The sequence below is a fragment of the Chiloscyllium plagiosum genome, chromosome 3 (assembly GCF_004010195.1).
Source record: "Chiloscyllium plagiosum isolate BGI_BamShark_2017 chromosome 3, ASM401019v2, whole genome shotgun sequence".
In the NCBI taxonomy this organism is placed as follows: domain Eukaryota; kingdom Metazoa; phylum Chordata; class Chondrichthyes; order Orectolobiformes; family Hemiscylliidae; genus Chiloscyllium; species Chiloscyllium plagiosum.
Window position 1 is genome coordinate 90,122,990 of NC_057712.1, and position 6,821 is coordinate 90,129,810.

At 37.9% G+C, this 6,821-nt stretch overlaps 1 pseudogene; it reads left to right on the plus strand.

The window, feature by feature from the left end:
- Positions 1-5,625: 5,625 nt before the first annotated feature.
- Positions 5,626-6,015, plus strand: LOC122548659 (annotated as a pseudogene).
- Positions 6,016-6,821: the final 806 nt, after the last annotated feature.

A 6,821-nucleotide genomic window follows, 5' to 3' on the forward strand; every position in this document is an offset into this window, starting at 1 on the left:
TCTGCAAGTAGGTGTTAGAAAAGTTTAAAAGAAGCATTTGTGGGGAAGCTGGCGTGATATATGGAGGAAGTGGGAAAGACCAATAAGTGTGTTACAGCCTTGTTAAAAGTCTTAAATTAGCCACTAGTGACAGCAGTATTCCAGAGGCGCAACAAACCCAGAACTGAGCATCCTATGGAAGTTTGAGCCTGTTGTAGATAAGGATTACGAGTACAAAGTGTTACGATTGGCAGAACAGTAATCTGTTTCAGAGCTGTGTGCCTGCAGGTATAGGTGTGGCAGCCATTCCTGCATTCATAGTGTAAGAAGAGAAGGAATGGAGAGTGTGATAAAGCAGGAAAGATGAGAAGTTTACGTATCAAAGCAGGCACAATCCCAGGTAGGTGACCGATTGAAAATTTGATATGCTTAGCATCAAGAGAGATCTCAAATTCTAAGTAATCAACCTTCATGATCACTGTGGTAGTAGATGAGATATTAAGGAGATTAATGGAAGTAGAAGTTCCTCAGACATTAAAATGAAACTTCTTCACTAATGTCCTCTATCCATATCAAGGCCTTCACTATTGAAGCTAGTTGAACTGAATGAAGGCAATCAGAAAGTTCTATTGAATGCTAATGGTACCACTATTACCACCTCCAGGGTCCACTTCACTTTTCACATGCTACCTCTGGAGAGATGGTGGCGAAAGAAAGAACAGAAGGTAGATCCACTAGGAATACAGGTTCTGCTTCATTGAGAGTAATCATTTTCAGTGGACCAGGAAGGAGCAGCCAATGCCAATAGGAGTTCAATTAAGGAAGAAAAGTCCAGGGAAACAGTCTAATGGAAGAGTGGACCACGACTAGTCTGGGATGTAAACTCACCCATTTTATTTTCTAAACGGTTACTGGAGAACAAAATCCAAAGTACAATAAACATGAATCAGTGTATCAGTGTTATTTGTAATGCAGACAGTGAAAGTGGTAATCTGTTTATACTACTCTATTTGGCCTATTTGAATTCTCATTTCCCCACCAAGTGACAATCAAACATGCTTCTTCCTGTCATCAGTACTGTTGGCTGTATATAGTGCTAGTATCTGGTTCAAGTGGTAACGTGAGAATGATGATCATTAGTGTGTCAAGACTATAGTTAGACTTAAATGTAACTGGTATTTAACTGAGCTTTGCTTGAAATATGAAGGCAATAATTTATTTATTATTAGTACATAAACGCAGTAATATATGTTCATTCTGTATTATTGTGCACATTGTGGTACACTGTACATAACTAGTCTATATAGACATACTAATATAAAATAAACACCTTAAAACCGGCACGTCATCTCGTAAATGCATATGGCAAAGATTAATGACGTACAGTTGTAAAGGATTATTTCCTGATTGCAATTTGGTGGGAGGTCTTACCTATTGGAGCCACTTTAGGTACTTATGGTTTGCAACCAGAGCAGGGATCAAAATCTCTGTGTTGGACACCAGTCTGACATATACCAGCCATCAGGCCAACTGAGCCAACCATCCCTGGAGGAGTTTGAGTTACTGTGGTGACATGCATCATTAAATGCGTATGACAATGATAGAGTCTCCAATTTATTTTTCATCACTTGCTGGCCGGCAATTTATCCTACTCTTATGACCTACCATTGGATTTGTTGGAAGGATTTTTCAACTTGACAATCTATTTGGCCATATTGTGAATATGCCTTCATTAGGTCTTCCTGAAGAGGGACTTGAACCTAGAACTATTGGTTCAGAGGCAGCGACACTAGCCACAACACTTGTACAGGTTTCTGATTAACAGCACAAAGTCAGAAGTTTGCCATTTTTTGGGGACACCAATAAAACCAATAGAATTGAATTATAGAGTCATAGAGATGCACAGCATGGAAACCCTTCAGTCCAACTCATCCATGCTGACCAGATATCCTAACTTCAGCTAGCCTCATTTGCTAGCACTTGACCCAATTCTCTCTGTAACCTTCCTACTCATATGTCCATTCAGATGCCTTTTACAAATGTCTTATCACATCCCCCTATGTACGACTGGTTTGTGAAAGTACACAGTAAAGAGTAAGCTGCATGGTCAGAGTGAGGGAAACCAAGCTGGAATGAGACCAAAACTGAGTAACTGGGGATTTAGGTCCAAGTGGGAGTTCAGGGCAAAGAGGTGAAAGAGCTTCTTTAAGTAAGGTTTACTCAAATAAGTAAAATCCCTAGAATGTAAAGTGAACAAATGAGGAAATAAGGCATGGATCAAGAAGCTTTCCTGTACTGAGTCCAAAAACAGTGTGATGTCACCAGGGCAGGGAAAGCAACGAAGGTTTTGTCAGCATTTCCAATCAATAAAGTGGAAGCTGAGTGTTTAGTTTATGTTTATATCTGTAGAGTTCTTAATCTTTTCTTTTTTCCTGAGAAATACAATAAGTGTTACTATGTTTTGATAGTCAATCCATACTTATTTGAAAAGTAGCAAATTATTTTTAGAGTTATGGATGGTGGATCAGATGGGCCAAGTGGAGCTTACTTCCAACAGTACATGTAAATTCATAGAAATACGACATGTCCCAACAGACACATCTGCAGTAAATTTCATCAGCTGCACAAGCTTCATTTCCACATTACCCATCCCTAAATGGTAATCCAAGAAAGCCAGGCAGGTATTGAAGATTTACCCTGTCTCTATTGTGCTTACTAATCAGTATTCACTCTGGAAACTAATAAGGCAATGGTTCTTCAGGGGAATGCAGCCTGACACAAGCCCAAAGCATCATGGGTAATTCAGCTGTACAGGACGGAGGAAGAAGAATGGACGAGCAATATTTATAGATGATTCCACAGTCAAGAGATCAAACAAGTATTTCTGTGGCAGTAAACATAACTCAAGGATGATGTGTTGCCTTTCTGTGCCTTGGTCAAGAAAGTCATATAATGGAAGCAGGACTTCCTTTTGGGAGAATGGGATCTGCCACAAGTCACAAACTACACTGGTACTAATGACAAGGTCGGATGAGGGATGACGTTCTGAAGGCAGATTTCATGAAGTTAGAAAGGAAATTAAAATCTGGTCGTCAAGAGCACTAAGCTCTGGATTACACTCCCTGCGCCACATGTTTTTGAGCATAGGAACTGGACAGTTTATTCACTGAATGTGTGGCTGGAAAGCCACTGTAAGAGCTAGGACATCAGATTTCTGAGGAGCTTGGATCAATTATAGGCAGATCGGCCATGTACAAGCTGAATTGAATAACTTTAATGGGACTGGGGTTGATATCCTCATAGGGAGGTTTGCTAGTTTGCTGAGATGGTTTTAAACTAGTCTTTCAGTGGGGTGGGAACCTGAAGGGTAACAGAGGTTGGAAGAAAGTAAAGTTGGTAATAAGAATTTTAAAAGTTGCTAGAGGAGACTAAAAGACAGGAGAAACAAACTCAAACATTAAGTATACTTTGCGAAAGTGGAATTACGCCGAAAAGACAAAGTTAAAAGCACTCTACCAGGATGCACACAGCACTCACAACAAGACTAATGATCTAAAGGCACAAATACTTATACATCAGTATGATCAAAGTGTCATTATAGAACCATTGTGACCAGGACTGAGAACAAAATATTCAAGGACATTCAATGCGTAGAAAGGATAGACAAGAAAGAAAAGGAGTTACACTGAAAATAATGGATCAGATCAGTACATTAGCAAAGGTGGGGGTCTTGGATCAGAAGAAAAATGTGTTAATCTGTTTGGGTACAGGTAGGAAACAGTAAGGAGCTGCAGACATTGGTTTAAGTTACTTATAAGCTGCCAAATAGCAGTGTGAGACCTGGTATTAATTTAGAGCTGAGAGAAGCATGGAGCATTGGAAACACAATTAATATGAGTGACTTTAATATAGACTGTAAACCAATTGAGCACTAAAGGTGTGGAGGACAAGTTTCCAGATGTTTTCTCGAGCAGTATGTTGAGGAGCTAATTGGAGGACATGTTATGATAAATCTAATATTGGGGCTGAATAACAATCTTGTCGTGAAAGATTCTTTAAGGATGAGTGACCATAATATGATAGAATTTCACACTATGTTTGAAAGTGAGATCATTCATTCTGAAGCAAGGGTATTACATTTGAACAGGGGAAATTATGAAAACATGAGACACAAATTGGCAGAGGTGGATTGGCAAAATGCATTAAAAAGCCTGACTATACAGAGGCAATGGAGAGTGTTTAAAGAATTATTGCATGGCTTACAGCAGCTTTACATGCCTTCAAAACTCAAAAAAAGTCAGACAACCTTGGCTAACAAGGGAGCTCAGGATTCTGACAGATTTAAAAAAAGTTTATTATATTGAAGTGAATAGCAGTAATTTTAAGGATTGGAATATTTATAGAATACAACAAAGCAGGACAAAGAAACTGATAAGAGAGAATAGAATATGAATGCAATCAATAAGAAACAACAAAATAATAATAAATTACAAGAAGCCATTGGCTACAGCAGATGTGGATCTCCTACCGGCAGGCTCATGAAAACTTATCATTGGGAATAGAGAGAAAGCAGAGAAGCTAAATGATTACTTTATAGCTATTTTCACTGAGGAAGATACTAAAAATTTGACAGACTATGACACCATCATGCCAGAGGTTCTTATGCACACATTCATTAGTTTCTGCTCATTAGTTTCTGTTCAACGGTAACTCACATGATATTGATCATGGAGTTCAGCAATGATAATGCTACTGAATGTTAAAGCAAATGATCAGACTTTCTCTTGGTGGAGATTATCATTGCCTGACCCTCATGAAATGAATGTTACTGATGACACAGATCTTGAGGTGCTAGATCTGTTCAAAGTGTGCCCCACTTGGCTTGGTAATAATTCCATGTAAGATAGCACAGAGTATCCCCCAATGTGGAGACAGGACATTGTTTCTTTCATGAACTACTCCATTATTGGCCGCAAAGGGAGAAAGCGTATGAAAACTGCAGCTGCCAAAATGGAGAAAAAAAAACACTCGCAATCATATAGAAATATCTTCAATATGACAGAAACAAGTCACAAGAGCTGATATTTCAACATTATCAGTTGATTTAAAACACTTAAATAAATAAACTTACAATAATCATCCATGAAGTTGCAATATCCTTGATGAACGTCATTAAAAATTACAGATCAGATATAATAGCAGACAAATGATGGAATCCATCTATATCATTCAGAATCAAGAATGTTCTCTACTAAGTAGTAAGACATGTTTAAAGTTGTGATTAGTCTGGAAGGTTGAACACATTGTAGTTTCAGAACAAGCATCACATTACCTAAAATAATTATTCCAAACCATTCAGTTTACACATTCCAAGAAATGTACCTCACCCACTTTGGACAGAGATAAAGAAGGAAAAGAGTACATGATATGATAAGGAGTGATTTTACCATTTGTCATTCCAGCAACAGGGTGTTCAGGTATAGTTACAATACCAAAACCAACTTGTTTAACAAGAATTTGCGCAGATTTAAATCAGTTAAACAAAGCAATGTAATGCGAGATTCACACACTGGCTTCAGTGGAGATCGACCAACATCTAGCAATGTGTATCTTTTTTACTGATAACGAGAATCTGGAAAATTGGCCACCATCATGAAGAAAGGGGCAGTAGAAGATGTTAATGCTGCATTTGAAGATCAACAGAAAATTAATATGTTTGCAAGAAATAATAATAGGCTTATAGAATTTAAAGAAGAAATAGAACTGAGAAAGGAATAGTTAAAGAACCCAGAAGATGCTTCTGATGATATAATGATGCTTGATGAAGATACAGTGCCAGTTCTTTACCAAATTGGAAAGGCTTTTATTTGCCACTCCTAGGATGTGATACTGGAGATGCTAGAAGCTGTAAAGCAAACTGAGATGCAAGCTTTGCAGACCCACATGGAGTTAATTCAACAAGTGCTATCTGATCTTAAAGTTCAGCTCTATGCAAAATTCGGAAATAACATTAATCTTGATGCTGATGACAACTGAGCTGTTTATTCTCATCAATCATATTTCACTCGATTGAACGATCTAACTTCCTAAGTTGAACAGTTATTGCAGATTGTGCTGGGAAACAATGATTTGATCAGCCATCATTTCATTCATGGTTATTCGACTGAAATTTAAGACTTTTATCCTGCAGCTCCACTTATTTGATGGATGCACCACTGAATGTTATCAATGGATTTTGGCAATTATGTCAGGAAAATGACTAAAAAGAATTAACTGGATTAATTACACCAATCAAGGTATTATTGCTTTATGAGACAATTTTTGGGGATTGTGTCAATTCTAGAAATTTTTAACATTGGAAGGCATTGTTTTTGGAATAATGTGCCATATAGATGAAGTGCTAAAATATGGATCCACATGGCCAAAAGAGTTAGAACAGTGATTCAAGAGGTGCATTTTACAGACCATAAGATAACATTTCTTGGGCACATTATCCAACTGACTGGAATCACAGTGAATTTGCAAAAAACAAACAAAGCTATAAGAGAATCCTCATCACTTAAAAACATGACAGAACTTCAAAGATTCCCCAGGATGATGAAAGGTATAAGTTTACACTAAACTTGTTGGAGACTAATGAACCCTCTTGACAGCTTCTATGTCACATGTCAACAATGGTACTGGAGCATTGATGAGGAAAAGGCTTCTGACAAAATCAAGCAATTCCTCATCTCTGTAGGAATCCAGCACACTGTGATCCACTTTTACTGACTGATGCATCTACAACAGGATGGGGCAGTACTCTTACAAGTGCAGAAAGATGGAAAGTGTAGACCAACTTG